At 43.9% G+C, this 20154-nt stretch overlaps 1 non-coding gene across 1 annotated transcript; it reads right to left on the reverse strand.

Moving 5' to 3' along the window:
* Positions 1-18430: 18430 nt before the first annotated feature.
* On the reverse strand, positions 18431-18568 carry LOC119921178. Its single transcript, XR_005448484.1, has one exon. It is a non-coding gene; the product is annotated as a small nucleolar RNA SNORA7 (small nucleolar RNA).
* Between the last annotated feature and the right edge of the window lie 1586 nt (positions 18569-20154).

Genomic DNA, 20154 nt, shown 5'->3' on the forward strand with positions numbered 1-20154 from the left:
AAGAGTGTGAGTCCCATGTGCGGCGTGGGCTGTGTCCAATCTGATTACCTTGTATCTACCTCAGCACTTAGTACAGTGCCTGGCACATAGCGCTTAACAATACCATTCATTCATTGAATCATATTTATTGAGCGCTTACTGTTTGCAGAGCACTGTACTAAGGGCTTGGGAAGTACAAGTTGGCAACATATAGAGACGGTCCCTACCCAACAATGGGCTCACAGTCTAGTGGCTAATTAATATGGGGCTGAAAATGACTCTTGGTTTTCAGATAGGTGGAAGAATCCATCAATCAATCCATGGGATTTATTGAGCCTTATCATCAATCGTATTTATTGAGCATTTACTATGTGCAGAGCACTGTACTAAGCGCTTGGGAAGTACAAATTGGCAACATATAGAGACACTCCCTACCCAACAGTGGGCAGAGCATTGTAGTAAGTGCTTGGGAGAGTACAATGTAATAGTTAATAGGCCTGTTCTCCTCCCACAAGGAACTTATTTCCCTCCTTAAGGGAACAAGAATTCTAGCTCACTCTCTCAACCCACTCCCACCCACCGCCATCCTCCTTTGATGTGGCTAAGATCAAAATCTTCGTAAGAGACGTTTTGAGTTTTGCTTCCAAATGCGGTGACTGTCAGCTCTCTCGTTTCCGAGCTGGTAAGGTGCAATTCAGTGGGTCTCCGGAGCAGGGTTATTTAATAATAATAATAATAATAATAATAATGGTGTTTGTTAAGCACTTACTATGTGCCAAGCACTGTTCTAAGCGCTGGGGTAGATACAAGGTAATCAGGTTGTCCCACGTGGGGATCAGTCTTAATCCCCATTTTACAGATGAGGTAACTGAGGCACAGGGAAATGAAGTTACTGGCCCAAAGTCACAGTCCGCCCAAAGTGGCAGAGCTGGGGTTAAAACCCATGACCTCCCAAGCCCGTGCTCTTTCCGCTAAGAAGAAGTTCCGTGGCCTAGTGGGTAGAGCACGGGCCTGGATGTCAGAATCAATCAATCAATCAATCAATCGTATTTATTGAGCGCTTACTGTGTGCAGAGCACTGTACTAAGCGCTTGGGAAGTACAAGTTGGCAACATATAGAGACGGTCCCTACCCAACAGTGGGCTCACAGTCAGAAGGACCTGGGTTCTTTTCCCGGCTCTGATGTATGACCTTGGGCAAGTCACTTCAATCCTCTGGGCCTGTTACCTCATCTGTAAAACAGAGATTAAGATTATGAGCCCCATATGGAACAGGGACTGAGTCCAATCTGATTGGTTTTTATCTACCCCAGCGCTTAATACAGTGCCTGGCACATAGTACACACTTAACAAATACCACAAAACAAAAGACCCCACTCAGAGGATCCAGCTGTATATATGTTTGTACATATTTATTACTTTATTTATTTTGCTTGTACGTATCTATTCTATTTATTTTATTTTGTTAGCATGTTTGGTTTTGTTCTCTGTCTCCCCCTTTTAGACCATGAGCCCACTGTTGGGTAGGGACTGTCTCTATCTGTTGCCAACTAGTACTTCCCAAGCGCTTGGTACAGTGCTCTGCACACAGTAGCGCTCAATAAATACGATTGATTGATTGATTGATTGATGGAGACCACATATTTGCCAGCCAAGGGTAAAGCAAACCCACTCTCTCAGTCTGCCAGACAAATGAGAAGCCCATTTCCCTGTTTGGTCCCCCTGCTATTGAGGCAGTAGTGGCCCACTGGGTTGGATCTGTGAGGTCTAGACTATAAGTTCCTTGTGGGCAGGGAATGTGTCTGTTTGTTATTATATTACTCTCCCTCCCTTCAAAAGCCTTATCCCATCTCCTCCAAGAGGCCTTTCCTAACCAAGCCCTCCTTTCTTCTTTTCCCACTCCCTTCTACGTCACCCTGACTTGCTCCCTTAATAATAATAATAATAATAATGGCATTTATTAAGCGCTTACTATGTGCAAAGCACTGTTCTAAGTGCTGGGGAGGTTACAAGGTGATCAGGTTGTCCCACGGGGGGCTCACAGTTTTAATCCCCATTTTCCAGATGAGGTAACTGAGGCCCAGAGAAGTGAAGTGACTTGCCCAAAGTCACACAGCTGACTAGTGGCGGAGCTGGGATTTGAACCCATGACCTCTGACTCCAAAGCCTGGGCTCTTTCCACTGAGCCACACTGCTTCTTCCCTTGAATCCCCCCACCGCCCAACAGCCCCACAACACTTATTTCTAGATCTGCCATTTATTTATTTATATTAATGTCTCTCTCCCCCCGTAGACTGCAAGCTCTTTGTGGGCAGGGAATGTCTATGTTTCTTGTTGTATTGTTCTCTACCAAACGCTTAGTAGAGTACTCTCTGCACACAGAAAGCACTCAGCAAATACAAGTGAATGAATGAACACCGTACTCTCCCAAGCGCTTAGTACAGGGCCCTGCTCACAGTAAACACTTAGGAAATACGATTAACTGATTGACTGATGACTGCTTCTTTATACATATTTATAATTTTAGACTGTGAGCCCACTGTTGGGTAGGGACTGTCTCTATATGTTGCCAATTTGTACTTCCCAAGTGCTTAGTACAGTGCTCTGCACACACTAAGCGCTCAATAAATACGATTGATGATGATGATAAATACATATTTATTACTCTATTTATTTATTTATTTATTTTACTTGTACATATCTATTCTATTCATTTTATTTTGTTAGCATGTTTGGTTTTGTTCTCTGTCTCCCCCTTCTAGACTGCGAGCCCACTGTTGGGTAGGGACTGTCTCTATATGTTGCCAACTTGGACTTCCCAAGCGCTTAGTACAGTGCTCTGCACACAGTAAGCGCTCAATAAATACGATTGATGATGATGATAAGTACATATTTATTACTCTATTTATTTATTTTACTTGTACATATCTATTCTATTCATTTTATTTTGTTAATATACTTTGTTTTGTTCTCTGTCTCCCCCTTCTAGACTGCGAGCCCACTGTTGGGTAGGGACTGTCTCTATCTGTTGCCAACTTGGACTTCCCAAGCGCTTAATACAGTGCTGTGCACACAGTAAGCGCTCAATAAATACGATTGATGATGATGATAAGTACATATTTATTACTCTATTTATTTATTTTACTTGTACATATCTATTCTATTCATTTTATTTTGTTAATATGCTTTGTTTTGTTCTCTGTCTCCCCCTTCTAGACTGTGAGCCCACTGTTGGGTAGGAACCGTCTCTATCCGTCGCCAACTTGGACTTCCCAAGCGCTGAGTACAGTGCTCTGCACACAGTAAGCGCTCAATAAATACGATTGATGATGATGATAAATACATATTTATTACTCTATTTTACTTGTACATATCTATTCTATTTATTTTATTTTGTTAGCATGTTTGGTTTTGTTCTCTGTCTCCCCCCTTTTAGACTGCGAGCCCACTGTTGGGTAGGGACCATCTCTATCTGTTGCCAACTTGGACTTCCCAAGCGCTTAGTACAGTGCTCTGCACACAGTAAGCGCTCAATAAATACGATTGATTGATTGATGATTGATTGATTGATTGCTTCTCCCCGGCCTAACCTGAGACTCAGAGAGCAGCGGCTCCAGCTGCCGCAGGGCAACAGTGGCGCGGCCTGGGCGATAGGTGGCGCCCTTCTCTCTCCTGTTACTACCAAATTGGCTTCCAGTGATGCTGCTCCTAATTTATTTCAGTGTCTATAGATCAATCAATCAATCAATCAATCGTATTTATTGAGCGCTTACTGTGCGCAGAGCACTGTACTAAGCGCTTGGGAAGCACAAGTTGGCAACATATAGAGACAGCCCCTACCCAACAGTGGGCTCACAGTCTAAAAGACCAATCAGTCGTATTTATTGAGCCATTACTTCATTCCCTCAATGGTATTTATGGACCGTCTCTTTAGGTTGCCAACTGGGACTTCCCAAGCGCTTAGTACAGTGCTCTGCACACAGTAAGCGCCCAATAAATACTATTGAATGAATGAGTGAATTGAGCGCTGTGTATTACCGGGTGTAGAGTTGCTCTCTGTTGAATTGTCCTCTCCCAAGCGCTTGGTAATAATAGTAATAATGATGGTATTTGTTAAGCGCTTACTATGTGCAAAGCACTGTTCTTATTCATTCATTCATTCATTCGTATTTATTGAGCACTTACTGTGTGCAGAGCACTGTACTAAGTGCTTGGGAAGTACAAGTTGGCAACATATAGAGACAGCCCCTACCCAACAGTGGGCTCACAGTCTAAAAGACCAATCAGTCGTATTTATTGAGCCATTACTTCATTCCCTCAATGGTATTTATGGACCGTCTCTTTAGGTTGCCAACTTGGACTTCCCAAGCGCTTAGTACAGTGTTCTGCACACAGTAAGCGCCCAATAAATACGATTGAATGAATGAATGAATGAATTGAGCGCTGTGTATTACTGGGTGTAGAGTTGCACTCTGTTGAATTGTCTTCTCCCAAGCGCTTGGAATAATAATAATGATGGTATTTGTTAAGCGCTTACTATGTGCAAAGCACTGTTCTTAGCGCTGGGGAGGATACAAGGTGATCAGGTTGTCCCATGTGAGGCTCATAGTCTTCATCCCCATTTTACAGATGAGGGAACTGAGGCCCAGAGAAGTGACTTGCCCAAAGTCACACAGCTGACAATTGGTGGAGCAGGGATTTGAACCCAGGACCTCTAACTCCCAAGCCCCTGCTCTTTCCATTGAGCCACGCTGCTTCTTGGTACAGTGCTCTGCCGGTAATAATAACTAATAATAATGATTTATGGTATTTAAGTGCTTACTATATGCCAGGCACTGTACTAAGCACTGGGATGGATCCAAGCAAATTGGGTTGGACACAGTCCTGTCTCACGTGGGGCTCATAGTTTCAATCCCCATTTTACAGAAGAAATGGAGAAGCAGCGTGGCTCAGTGGAAAGAGCCCTGGCTTTGGAGTCAGAGGTCATGGGTTCAAATCCCGGCTCTGCCACTTGTCTGCCATGTGGCCTTGGGCAAACCACTTCACTTCTCTGGGCCTCAGTTCCCTCATCTGTAAAGTGGGGATTAAGACTGTGAGCCCCCCGTGGGACAACCTGATCACCTTGTAACCTCCCCAGCGCTTAGAACTGTGCGTGGCACATAGTAAGTGCTTGATAAGTGCCATTATTATTATTATTACAGATGAGGTAACTGAGGCCCAGAGTAGTGAAGTGGTTTGCCCAAGGCCACATGGCAGACAAGTGGCGGAGCTGGGATTAGAACCCCTGACCTTTAACTCCCAGGCCTGCGCTCTGCCCTCCATGCTGTGCTGCTTCTCTGTTATCTGCCTATATATGTATGTATATATGTTTGTACGTATTTATTACTCTATTTATTTATTTTTCTTGTACCTATCCTATTTATTTTATTTTGTTAGTATGTTTGGTTTTGTTCTCTGTCTCCCCCCTTCTAGACTGTGAGCCCACTGGTGGGTAGGGACTGTCTCTATATGTTGCCAGCTTGTACTTCCCAAGGGCTTAGTACAGTGCTCTGCACACAGTAAGCGCTCAATAAATACGATTGATTGATTGATTGATTGATTGTCTCTCCACCAACCTCTCACCTACGCCCGGCCTCTGGCCTGCAATGTCCTCCCTCCTCATATCTGACAGACAGTGACTCTCCCCCACTTACAGAAGGCACATCTCCTCCAAGAGGCCTTCTATGATTAAACCCTCCTTTCCTCTTCTCCCACTCCCTTCTGTGTTGCCCTGACTTGCCCCCTTCATTCATTCCCCCTCCCAGCCCTTCTGTGCGTATTTGTAATTTATTTATTTCTGTTCATTCATTCATTCAATCATATATGTCTGTCTCCCCCAGTAGACTGTAAACTTGTTGAAGGACAGAAGGGAAGGAGGAAGGGAAGAGACCCATTCTCAGACCAGTGTTCATTTATTCATTCAATCGTATTTATTGAGCGCTTACTGTGTGCAGAGCACTGTACTAAGCGCTTGGGACGTACAAGTTGGCCACATATAGAGACAGTCCCTACCCAACAGCGGGCTCACAGTCTAGAAGGGACACACAGTGACACACAGTGTCACACGAGGCATTCCCAACCTGGATTTTTTTTTTCAGAGCTTTTAAATGGAGATGGATCCCTGATGCCTTCGTGGCTCAGGGGAAAGAGCCCGGCCTTTGAAGTCAGAGGTCAATCAATCAATCAATCAATCGTATTTATTGAGCGCTTACTATGTGCAGAGCACAGGTCATCGGTTCAAATCCCGGCTCTGCCACTGGTCAGCTGGGTGACTTTGGGCAAGTCACTTCACTTCTCTGGGCCTCAGTTACCCCCTCTGTAAAATGGGGATTAAGACTGTGAGCCCCACGTGGGACAACCTGATCACCTTGTAAATTCCCCAGCGCTTAGAACAGTGCTTTGCACATAGTAAGCGCTTAATAAATGCCATCATTATTATTATTATCATCAATCGTATTTATTGAGCGCTTACTGTGTGCAGAGCACTGTACTAAGCGCTTATTATTAGTAGTAGTATTCCCTCTCAAGCAAGAAAGAGAAGCAGCATGGTTTAGTGGATAGAGTGGATAAAGCACAGGCGTGGGAGTCAGAAGGTCATGAGTTCTAATCCCGCTTCCACCACTGGTCTGCTGTGTGACCTTGGGCAAGTCACTTCACTTTTCTATGCCCCAGTTACCGCATCTGTAAAATGGGGATTGATACCGTGAGCCCCGTATGGGGCGGGGACTTGCTTATATCCCACCCCGGCCTTTAGTACAGTGTCTGCTACATAGTAAACGCTTAACAAAAACCATCATTACTGTATTGACCCCAGAGCTTAGAACGGTGCCTGCCACACAGCAAGTGCTTAACGAATACCATTAAAATACAAAAAAGAAAGGCTAGAGCAATAATTCGAGCCCCACCCTGAAACCAGTGTCACAGTTAGGATCACACTGGGAATCTGAAGTGGAAAGCTTCTCTCGAGTCTGGGAGAAGGGAAATCAAGGATACAAATCCAGAAAGCCTCTGGAAAAACCTTGGTTCAATCATGGAGGAAACAAATTAATCGATCAGTAGTTCTTACTGAGTGCTTGCTCTGAACAGAGACATCACTGATAGTCATATTAATAAATCCTAAAGAACCACAAATCCTTGTCCTCAAGGATTTTACAGTCTAGCCCGGGAGATCGATCCTGATGGATACTAGGCAAGTGAGGAGAATGTAGCATAGCCTAAGTGGAAAGAGCAGAGGATTGTGAGTCTGGAAATCCCTGTTCTAAACACTGGCCTCTTAATAATAATAATAATAATAATAATGATGGCATTTGTTAAGCGCTTACTATGTGCAGAGCACTGTTCTAATGTGACCTTAGGCAACTGATTTGGTTTCCCTGTGCCTGTTTCCTCATCTGTGAAATGGGGATTAAAGGCCTAATCGCTCTCTCCCTTTGAGTATGAGCCTCATAAGGGGCAGGTATTGGGTCTGAGCTGATTGCAGAGGATCTACTCCACTGCCTAACACAGTGTTTGACATCTCCTAAGTGCCTAACAAATCCTCCAATTATTAGCTTCCTGCATTATCCGTTTTAGAAACTAGAATAGGATGCAATTCTCGCTTGCCTACAAAATCCCCGCTGGGGAGAGAATTCACTGAAAGCCCGTAAAACTGTCCTTTGGAGCCCGGGATGATGTGTTGAGTCTGTTTCTGAGAGGGGAGTGAAGAATTCAGCCCAGAAGAGCTCTCAGGTGTTCAGGGATTGAGGCAAGTTCAAATTCAGGCTGCTTTTTCTACAGATGGGAAGGTGACTGTTCAGTCAGATTATCCCAGTAGTTTTGCTTCCTCTTTGGCCACCTGAACATTTTAGTCGAAGCCATGGTGCCGTCACTCTCTCCGACAAGGACTGGATTGCTCACCGAGGGGACAGAAGAGCAGCATGGCTCAGTGGAAAAAGCACGGGCTTGGGTTCTAATCCCAGCTCCGCCGCCTGTCTGCTGTGTGACTTTAGGCAAGTCACTTAACTTTTCTGGGCCTCAGTCACCTCATCTGTAAAATGGGGATTAAGACTGTGAGCCCCATGCGGGACAACCTGATCACCTTGTATCCCCCCACAGGACTTAGAACAATGCTTGGCACACAGTAAGCGCTTAACGAAAGCCATCATTATTTATTTATTATCCAGCCCTCCATCCGAGAGCCTTCAGTAGACTCCATACCCAGAAGCAGCATGCCCTAGTGGACAGAGCACCGTCCGGGAGTCAGAAAGACATGGGTTCTAATCCTGGTTCTGCCACCTGTCTGCTGTGTGACCATGGGCAAGTCACATCACTTCTCTGTGTCTCAGTTACCTCAACTTTAAATGGAGATTAAGACTGTGAGCACCATATGGGAGATGGTGTCCAACCTGATTAGCTTGTATCTACCCTGGCACTTATTACAGTGCCTGGCACCTATTAAGCACTAATCAGTACCATAAAAAATGAGACCACAGAAGAACTGTGTGTACTTGGGAAATAAAAGGAAGTAACAAACTGAAGCCCTGCCCTTGAAGAGGCTGAATTCTAATCAGTAGTATTTACTGAACACTTCCTGTGTGCAGAGCACTGTACTAAGTGCTTGGGAGAGTACAGTACAATAGACCTGATAGAAGATTGTTCTCTGCCCAACAAAGCTTACAGTCTAGGCATTATCTAGTGATAAAGAAAGGAGGCATCTGTAAGGCTTACGTTAGAGTTTAACGAATGCCATTAAAAAAAAAAAAACTTGGGATAAGGATGATTTTTGGCGACCTTGCCCAGAGCCTTAGACAACACTGCAAACATACCACAACCCCTATCACCCTTCCTGTTGTTTATTGTATTTGTTAAGTGCTTACTTTGCCAGGACCCACAAGCACATAATGGAGAAGCAGCGTGGCTCAGCGGAAAGAGCACAGGCTTTGGAGTCAGAGGTCGTGGGTTCAAATCCTGCCTCCTCCAACTGTCAGCTGTGTGACTCTGGGCAAGTCACTTCACTTCTCTTGTCTCAGTTACCTCATCTTTAAAATGGGGATTAAAACTGGGAGCCCCCCGTGGGACAACCTGATCACCTTGTAACCCCCCTCCAGCGCCTAGAACAGTTCTTTGCACATAATAAGCACTTAATAAATGCCATCATTATCATCATTATTATTATTGTAGTGCTCTGCACACAGTAAGCGCTCAATAAATACGATTGAATGAGTGAATGGAGTGGAATGAATGAATCAATCATTTAGTCATATTTATTGAACGCTCGCTATGTTTTGAGCACTAAGTACTTAGGAAAGTACAATATAGCAGAGTTGGTGAACACACCCCTGCCCACAAAGAGCTTCCAATCTAGAGGGGCGGATACGTGACCGCAGTTGGAATATGAATTGGAATTGGAATTGCCTTTGGACTATGACTACAAGTGGAATGCAGATTCGTGAATGAATTTGAAAGTTGTCAGGGTAGGGAATTCATTCAGTCATTAGGTAGTAATAAAACCCTCTTGCAACACCCCTTGTTACAACAACGATAATGGTGGTGATGATAATAATAATGATAAACTATCTCATCACACAGGACAACTTTTGAATTTGTTAGAGTGCTTTAATTTTTCCAAAGTGCTTTCACATCGAGTACTTAATGCATGTTAGTGATAATAATAATTATCATTATCTCATTTCATCTTCATAAAGCCATGTGAGGTGGGAGTTAGTAGTAAACTGAGGCACAGAGAAGTTAAGTGGTTTGCCTGAGGTCACTATTACAGCAACCCCAGCCAGTTCAACTTATCTCCCTCTCCATCCCCCCATCTTACCTCCTTCCCTTCCCCACAGCACCTGTATATATGTATATATGGTTGTACATATTTATTACTCTATTTATTTATTTATTTATTTATTTTACTTGTACATTTCTATCCTATTTATTTTATTTTGTTGGTATGTTTGGTTCTGTTCTCTGTCTCCCCCTTTTAGACTGTGAGCCCACTGTTGGGTAGGGACTGTCTCTATGTGTTGCCAATTTGTACTTCCCAAGCGCTTAGTACAGTGCTCTGCACATAGTAAGTGCTCAATAAATATGATTGATTGATTGATTGATTGATTGATCTCCAGATTCTGCCTGACCCTCGTTCTTGTCTAGCCAGTGCCCATCCACTCAGCGAGACTTCCTTTGGTGGTTTTATAATAATGACATTTTCTAAGTGCTTACTAGCGCTTAGTACTAAGCGCTGGAGTAGGTACAATCAATCGATCGTAGTTATTGAGTTCTTACTGTGTGCAGAGCACTGCACTAAGTGTTTGGGAGATGTTCCCTGCCCACAACGAGCTTACAGTCTAGAAGGAGAGACAGATATTAATACAAATAAATAAATTACTAATATGTCCTAAATGTTGTGGGGTTGAGGGGTGAATAAAGGGTGCAAATCCAAGCACAAGAGTGTTGCAGAAGGGAGTAGGGAAAGAGGAAATGAAGACTTAGTTGGGGAAGGACTTTCGAAGGAGAGAGATGTGCTTTTAATAAGGCTTTGAAGGTGGGGAGAGTGATCGTCTGTCGGATATTAATTCATTCAATTGTATTTATTGAGCGCTTACTGTGTGCAGAGCACTGTACTAAGCGTTTGGGAAGTACAAGTTGGCAACATATAAAGACGATCCGTTCCCAAAAACGGGCTCACAGTCTAGAAGGGGGAGACAGACAACAACACAAAACATGTAGACAGGTGACAAAACGTGGCATACCAGATTATCAGATTGGACACAGTCATCATCATCAATTGTATTTATTGAGCGCTTACTATGTGCAGAGCACTGTACTAAGTCCCTGTCCCATGTGGGATTTACAGACAAAGTGGGAGGAAGGAGAGGTAGTGAATAATCTGTTTTACAGATGAGGCAACTGAGGCACAGGAAAGCAAAGTGACTTGCCTGTGGGCACACAGCAGACGAGTGGTGGAGGCAGGTTTAGAACCCAGGTCCTCTGACTTCTAGGCCTGTGCTCTTTCTGCTAGGCCCCCTTTCCCCAGAGATGTCATTCTCTGGACCAAAATCCCACTTTTCCTTCTTTAACAAATGAAGTGCATTTAGCAAATAAAGGCTGGACTTCAGAACCCAAAGGCCTTAGCCAAGAGGCTGGTGTGCAAATCATTGGGTGGGTTAAAGTCCAGGTCAAACACCCAGTGCAGTCCAGCGCTTAGAACAGTCCAGCGCTTAGAACAGTGCTTTGCACATAGTAAGCACTTAACAAATGCCATTATTATTATTATTATTATTATTATTGTTATTATTATTATTATTCAGTATGTGGCAGCAAACCTGTCTCACAAGCTTCTTGGTTATACAAAACCAAAAGAATCATCATCATCACCAATCGTATTTATTGAGCGCTTACTATGTGCAGAGCACTGTACTAAGCGCTTGGGAAGTACAAATTGGCAACATATAGAGACAGTCCCTACCCAAGAGTGGGCTCACAGTCTAAAAGGGGGAGACAGAGAACAAAACCAGACATACTGACAAAATAAAATAAATAGAATAGAGATGTACAAGTAAACTAAATAAATAAATAGAGTAATAAATATGTACAAACATATATACATATATACAGGTGCTGTGGGGAAGGGAAGGAGGTAAGATGGAGGGGATGGAGAGGGGGACGAGGGGGAGAGGAAGGAAGGGGCTCAGTCTGGGAAGGCCTCCTGGAGGAGGTAAAAGAATGCTTGGGCAGCAGCAGAGAGTCTTGTCAGGTAGTAGCAGGACAGCAGAGAAGATAATAATCATAATAGTATTTGTTAAGCACTTATTCTGAGCCAGGCCCTGTACTAAGTGCTGGGGAAGGTACACGCTAATCAGATGGGACACAGTCCCTGTCCCACATGGGGCTCACAGTCTTAATCCTCCTTTGACAAATGAGGTAACTGAGGTACCGAGAAGTCAAGTGACTTGCCCGATTTCACACAGCAGTCGAGTTGCAGAGCCGGGATTAGAACCCACATCCTCTAAATCCCAGGCCCGGGCTGTTTTCACTAGGCTATGCTGCTTCCCACCAGGGGTTGCTTGACTGGGAGTTTAGCACCGTACTTCGGGGGGAAAGGGACAGAAGAAGGAAAAACTATAGGGTCCTGAAAAAGGAGAATCAATCAATCGTATTTATTGAGCGCTTACTGTGTGCAGAGCAGAATTTGGGCCTTGCTTCCATAAAGACCTCACCCCATAAAGGGTTGAATTAGCAGTTTCTCAAATGCTGCCCAGATCACCTGATGGGCACGTGGACAGGGAACGTGACTGGCAACTCCGGTACTGTACTCTTCCAAGCGCTTAGTACAGTGCTCTGATCATAGTAAGGACTCAATAAATCCCATTGATGACGGTGAAGCTGGAGGGGAACCCGCTTCAGCTCCTTTTTGAGAACTGACTACATGAATGCTGGGGAGTGGCAGAAAAGACCTGAATGAGAGGTAATAATAATAATAATAATAATAATAATAATAGTACTTGTTAAGCCCTTACTATGTGCCAACCACTGTTCTAAGCACTTTTTATGGCATAGTGCATAGAGCACGGGCCTGGGCGTTGGAAGGCCCTGGGTTCTCATTCCGGCTCCACCACTGGTCGGGTGTGTGACCTTGGGCAAGTCAGTTCACTTCTCTGGGCCTCAGTTTCCTCATCTGTAAAATGGGGACTGAGTACCAGCTCTCCCTCTTAGACTGTGAGGACCTTGTGGGACAGGAACTGTGTCTGACTTGATTAGCTTTTAACCTGTGCTAACGTTTGAACAGCGTTTGGACACATAGTAAGTGCTTAACAAATACCATTAAAAAAGAAAATCTGGATCGCTTCTCCTAAGGGGTGAAACTGATCCAGAATATTTCGCGTTGAGTTCCAGTAGCTGCAGAGTTTTTATGACCTCTGAACACTTCCTGCAGTTGGTCCGATGTTTCAAGAAATATTGGATCTTGGAGGTTTAACGTATTTTTTAAGAAACCTGCACTGAGGTTCTAAACACAGGCAATTAAGTCAAATCTAGACGATTCATTTTCATTTTCAGTTAAACACTACATTTCATATTTGACAGTACGAAGCCTCCGTAACGTAAACCACTAGAGCACAATAGAGTAAAACATTTATCTTATTTTTCAGTTGGTCTAGACTTGTTTTACCACATTCCTGACCCCAGATAGTATAAGGAGAGACCCACAGTAACAGGCCCGCAAGAATTTTCCCCATTTCATCAGCGGCCTAGTAATTGCTGCCGATAGAAACAACGTTAAAGATGCCCGTTAAAAGCACAAATCAGAGAGATTTTGGTCCTTGTAAGGCCATTAACTCTCCTTCCCTGCAGTTGATTCCAGGGGTAGCCATTCTCTTAGCTATGGAGTACCCCTCCCCACTTTTTCTTCTCCTCAGGCACGTCAGAAACAGGAGGAGCTGTCTTTCCCTCCATGAGAGTTGGTGTGGAGGAAGACATTCCACTTGTGTTCCCTGGATCCCAACTGAAAAGACGTCTCTTTCCACACAATCGCAAGCATGCTTGGGACCAAGTAGTTACATGCCCTGTCAAATCTGGGGTAGCAGAGCCGGGATTCAAAGCCACACCAGGGATGTGACTGGACCCTTCTGTTGGACTGATTTGCCATTAATGATGATGAGAATTGAGAAATTGATAAATTTATCAATTGATAAATTTATAATTTATAATATGTAAATTGATAGATTGATGATGATAATTGATATATGATCATCATCATTTGCCAATAATGATGATGATAATAATCCCCATCTTACCTCCTTCCCTTCCCCACAGCACCTGTATATATGTATATGTATATATACATAATGTATGTATATATATATAACGTATATACATACATATATGTGTATATATACATATATATATAATGTATGTATATGTATACATACATATGTATGTATATGTATATGTATATATGTTTGTACATATTTATTACTCTATTTATTTTTTTATTTTTTTTGTGCATATCTATTCTATTTATTTTATTTTGTTAGCATGTTTGGTTTTGTTCTCTGTCTCCCCCTTTTAGACTGTGAGCCCACTGTTGGTTAGGGACTGTCTCTATATGTTGCCAACTTGTACTTCCCAAGCGCTTAGTACAGTGCTGTGCACACAGTAAGCGCTCAATAAATACGATTGATTGATTGATTGATAATAATAATAATAATAATGATAATGGTATTAAGCACTTACTATCTTCCAGGTACTGTACTACGTGCTGGGCTGGGTAGAAGCAAATTGGTTTGGACAGTTTGGACAGAGTCCATGTCCCACATGGGGCTCACGGTCTTAATCCCCATTTTACAGATGAGGTAACTGAGGCCCGGGTAATTGAAAGCCAGAGGTCACACAGCAGACAAGTGATGGAGCTGGGATTAGAACCCACATCCTTCTAGAAATCCAGGGCAATATCAAACTGGATTGGTTTGAGCGCCACCCCCCTCCCCCACCAAAAAACCCCCACAGTAGTTATGGATGTATCTTTAAATTATATATTATAAATTTCTTATTTATATTAATGTCTGTCTCCCCAACCTCTAGACTGTAAGCTATGGGCAGGGAATGTGTTCGGTAATTCTGTTGTGTTGTACTCTCCCAACGACTTAGAACAGTGCTCTGCACATAGTAAGCCCTCAGTAAATATCCCTGATTGATTGACTGATTAATGTCAAAGGAGAAGATGCTGGAAATCTGGAGGACCTGGGCCTCAGTTACCTCATCTGTAAAATGGGGATTAAGACCGTGAGCCCCTTGTGGGACATGGACTCTGTCCAACCCAATTTGCTTCTACACAGCCCAGCACTTAGTACAGTACCTGGAAGATAGTAAGTGCTTAATATCATTATTATTATTATTATCGTCATCATTAATGGCAAATCAGTCCAACAGATTTGTTGGACAATTTGTTACCTTGACTCTAGCCTGTGCAGTCTATCGACACATTCTTGTTTGCTTTGTGTGAAGCCTGTTAATACTTTTAACCTCAGCTATCTACGGCAGAACCACTTAAGCAAATCCTCCAACTAGTGCTGTTGCAGCAAAATCAAAAATAAAGCCGGCTCTGCCTCCAGATACGGGCTTATCGGAGAATTTATACTAAGGGAAGAGGCGATGAAAGAACTTGGTGATTATTATTCCCAGGCCTATGGAGGACTGGGATGAATGAATCTCTTGCACTGAGAGGTGTTATTTTTACCCCTTCTTTTCCTACAGGGCTAAAGTTAAAATAACAAATATACAAGGGGCCCAGAGCCCTACAGGAATCAGAGGACCTGGGTTCTAATCCCAACTCTGCAATTTACCTGCTGCGTGACGCTGGGCAAGTCATTTAACTTCTCTGTGACTCAGTTCCCTCATCTGCAGAATGGGGATTTAATACCTGTTCTTCCTCCTACTTAGAGAGTGAGTCCCATGTGGGACCTGATTATCCTGTATCTACCCCACCTCTTAATTCAGTGTTTGGCATATAGTAAGCACTTAGTACAGTGCTCTGCACACAGTAAGCGCTCAATAAATACGATTGAGAAGCAGCTTGGCCTACTGGATAGATCACAGGCTTGGGAGTCAGAAGGACCCTTATTTGCTGTGTGACCTTGGGCGATTCACTTCACTTTTCTGTGCCTCAGTTCCCTCATCTGTAAAATGGGAATGAAGACTGTGAGCCCCTTATGGGATGGGCCTGTGAACAACCTGATTTGCTTGTATCCATCCCAGCACTTAGTAAAGTGCCTGGCACATAATAAGTGCATAACAATTACTATTATTATTACCCAGAGGAGGGGGAATTGCCTTCCCTACATTTTGGTGGTGGAATGTCATTGCTTATTGTATTGTACAATACAGTAGTACAATACAATAGTACAGTGCTCTGCACATAGTAATTGTTCAATAAATATGATTGAATGAACGAATGAATATGTGTCTGGCCATGCCCGCTAAAAGGTGAAAGGAAAATTGGGTCTTCCTTTTCATTTCATTCCAGGTGCCCTTATCTAGTTCTCAGAAATGCAGAGGAAAATTCCGCAATGCATCTGTTGGTGTAGGCATTAGGACCTCAGAATTGGTTTGAGTGGGTAGCACAAAGATGTGAAATTTTGATGTGTAGCAGCAAACATTTCCATATCTCTCGGTTGAGTCCTTTTAAGAACTTGGTCCTTTCCAAGCGACTCAAAAGGACAATCTAACCTCTCCACTCTGGCGGTGTTTTTTCCTGTTTGGCAGAAACAGCAGCTCTTTCTAACTAGAATGGTAACTTCCTCCGCTGAGTATTAAGAGTTTCTCTTGTGGAGATTAGTCTGTGGCCTCCGAAGAGGTGATTAGTGGTCAAGGGTGGGTCAGGAATCAACTTAAAAAGGTCCTTATTTGTCTTTCCTGCTACAAATGAAAGGTTGATGAAGAATGCCCAAGGAACAGCCACTGCCGATCCAGATGCTTAACACCGGCATGGTCTCTCTAGTATAAGCTGAGCTACTTTCATTATTTTTGCCTCCAAAAATGTGGGGCCTGCAGAACCCACACAGTCCTTGCTTGATTGCCTTCATCTTCCTGATTAGACTATCTAGTCAATCATTTCAGCATTCATATATTTATAATAATAGTAATAATAATAATAATAATACTTATGGTATTTGTTAAACACTATGTGTCAAGCACTGTTCTAAGCACTGATAATGAGGTCAGATGCAGTCCCTGTCCCACATAGGGTTCACAGTTTAGTGCTTATGCCTTCCTTCCTTCATTCATTCAGTGGTATTTATTGAGCGCTTGCTGTTCGCAGAGCACTGTAATAAGCACTTGGGAGAGTTCCATTCAGTAGAGTTGGCAGACATGTTCTCTCCCCACACCAAGCTTACAGTCTAGATGGGGAAACAGATATTAATATAAATAAATAATTTACAATATATAATTAAAGATGTGCGTAAGTGCGGTGACGTTGAGAAGCAGAACAGCCTAGTGGACAGAGCTTGGGCCTGGGAGTTAGAAGGTCATGGGTTCTAATTCTGGCTCTGCCACCTGTCTGCTGTGTGACCTTGGGCAAGGCACTTCACTTCTCTATGCCTCAGTGACCTCATCTGTAAAGTGGAGATTAAGACTGTGAGCCCGATGTGAGACAGGGACTGTGTCCAACCCGATTTGCTTGTATATTGAGGATGGGATGAATATCCATTTGCTATTGATTGATTGAGACACTGGATTTAAGACCATTTTCTCACTCACAGCTCAAACATATTCATCAATTTATGCCAATACTCTCCCTCAGCTGATTATAAACTTCTTGAGGGCAAGTACTGTGTCTTTAACTTCTATTTTATGTTCCACAAATGCCGAGTATTCCTAAACTTGGGAGTAGTGTTCTTGCACATCCTCGCATTAAGGAAAACCTTTTTAAAATAGTATTTAAGTGCCAACTATGCATCAAACCCTGCTCTAGGTGCTGGAGTAGATACAAAATAATCAGGTTGAACAGAGTCTGTGACCCAAATAGGGCTCACAGCCTAAATCGGAGAGAGGAGGATTTAATCCTCATTTTACAGAAGAGGTAACTGAGGCCCAGAGAAGTGAAGCGAGTTGCCAAGGTACCACAGCAGGTAAGTGGAGGAGCTGGGATTAGAACCCAGGACCTCTGACTCCCATGCCCTTCCTCTTTCCATTGGCCACACTTGCGCTGGAGGATTTTTCCATACCGATGCCACACACATCCAAGCGTGCTCCTTGCCCACTAGCAATTTCTTCCAATAACACATTATACCAAACCCAAGCAGGCTCACACCGCTGAAGGGACAGTCCTTAATTCCCTAACAGCACTCTGTCCAAGCAGATATTGAAAGCCCCTGTAATGACAGACTGAAGTGTACAGTGCTCCAAACACAACAGTTGCTCCGAGAATAGGAAGCGAGGACTTAGTTGGTGCTTAGTCTTAGGTCTTGTCTTATGCTTTCGCGTTGTCTCCGACCTATAGCGACTCCACAGCGAAGCAGCGTGGCTCAGTGGAAAAAGCCCGGGCTTTGGAGTCAGTGGTCATGGGTTCAAATCCCGGCTCTGCCAATTGTCAGCTGTGTGACTTTGGGCAAGTCACTTAACTTCTCTACACCTCAGTTCCCTCATCTGTAAAATGGAGATTGACTGTGAGCCCCTTGTGGGACAACCTTATCACCTCGTAACCTCCCCAGCGCTTAGAACAGTGCTTTGCACGTAGCAAGTGCTTAATAAATGCCATTATCATTTTTGTTATCTCTCCCAGAACACCCCACCTCCATCTTCAGTCGTTCCGGTAGTGTATCCATTGAGTTTTCTTGGTCAAAATATGGCAGTCATTTACCACTGCCTTCTTCCGCAAAGTAAACTTGAGTCTCTGCCTTCGACTCTCTCCCGTGCCACTGCTGCCCAGAGTTTTAGCTTATAGCCGATTGCCTTCCACTCGCTAGCCACTGCCCAAGCTAGGAATGGAATGGGTATGCCCCTGCTCGACTCTCCCTCTTGTAGCCGAGACTGGTAGAGTACTGGAAACTCTCCAGTTGCAGTCCTGAGAGGGGGATGTGTTAGGTAAGATGGGTGAAATCCTAAAATCAGCTGAAAGCAGTGATCTGCCACTAAGGATGGGGTAGCAGGAGTCATGCCTGTTGCTAACCATGCTGCTCTCTGTAATTCCTTCTCCTAAAGAGGAAAATGGGACTTAAAGAGCCAATGAGCACAGCAGCAATGATCTCTCCTCGGTGGGAGAGAGATGTGACTTTGCTGCAGAAGCCTCAGAAGGTTGACTCATTCTTCCTTCCAGTCTTGCATTTGGCATCATTGCGGTGATGTGGGCATATTTTAGCTGAGGGAATGGAGGCTAGTGTTCCCTCCCAGGGAGGTACCACCCCTGTAACCTGGCCCACACCCAGAACTATCCCGACCCCAGTACGTCAGGATTTAGAAAGCAGAGTTCCCAAGCCAGTCTTGCGGCTTCTCTGGCTAAGGGAACACCCTTTTTCAGCCTCCACCACAAAGCCATATGGACAGCTCTCCCTTTACTTGTCTTGGAGAAGCTGGGTTCCCTTGATCAATCAATCAAATGATCTATCAATAGTAGTAATAATAAAAATAATGGTATTTGTTAAGCACTTACTACATGCAAGTCCCTGTTCTAAGCGCTGGGGTGGATACAAGCTAGTCAGGTTGGACACCGTCCCTGTCCCACGTGGGGCTCAAAGTCTTCATCGCTATTTTAGAGATAAAGTGACTGAGGCCCAGAGGCGTGAAATGAGTTGCCCAAGGTCACATAGCAGACATGTAGCGGAGCCGGGATTAGAACCCAGTTCCTTCCGACTCCCAAACCCGTGCTCTTTCCACTAGGCCATGCTGCTCCAATAGAGCTAGTCTCTTCCTGCTGGGACTCTCTGCTTCGTCTCCACACTTCCTGCTCCCAACCCTCTGAGCACAGCTTCACCAGAGTTCAGCCCCCTCAAAGTTTGCAGTGAGAAGCGTGACAGTAAAAGAATGGAGGGAAAAGATGGGAGAGAAGAGATGAGGGACAAGGTGGTCGGAACAAAGGCATCATTGTGTATGTTGACCTTCTAGACTGTAACCTCGTTGTGGGCGGGGAGCGTGTATACCAAGTCTGTTATATCGTTATATTGTATTTGCTCCCAAGCCCTTACTCCGGTGCTCCGCACACAGTATTTCATCCGAATTGGAATGACTCAAGAAAAAAACGTGTGTTTGCGATGGTAAGCTCCCAAAGAGACAGTTCCGTGCCCTCCTGTTAACTGGCTTTGTAAAGTGAGAATCCCAGCATCACACCCATGTTGATGCTTACAATTACAATAATCTCTGACATGGAGTTTGTTCTTTCAAAGCGTGTCTCTTCAACTGACTCTACCGTGTAAATGTCCTTATTAAAGTCGCTTGGGTGTACTCATCAGCTAGCACGGAAGGGAAGGAAAAAAAAGAGTGCTACTCTTTGGCTATTCTCAAAGCAGTAGTTTGAATTATTGGTCCTGGGGTACCCTTCCTAATGCAACAGTAACTCCTCTGTGATAGGCCCATGGTTTGGGGAAGGATCTAATAGAGCTGAAGAAGGTTCAGAGAAAGACGATCAAAATTGTCATGGGGATGGAAAAGCGGAGGAGGCTCTCAG

This window comes from Tachyglossus aculeatus (assembly GCF_015852505.1).
Source record: "Tachyglossus aculeatus isolate mTacAcu1 chromosome 12 unlocalized genomic scaffold, mTacAcu1.pri SUPER_6_unloc_1, whole genome shotgun sequence".
Taxonomy (NCBI): domain Eukaryota; kingdom Metazoa; phylum Chordata; class Mammalia; order Monotremata; family Tachyglossidae; genus Tachyglossus; species Tachyglossus aculeatus.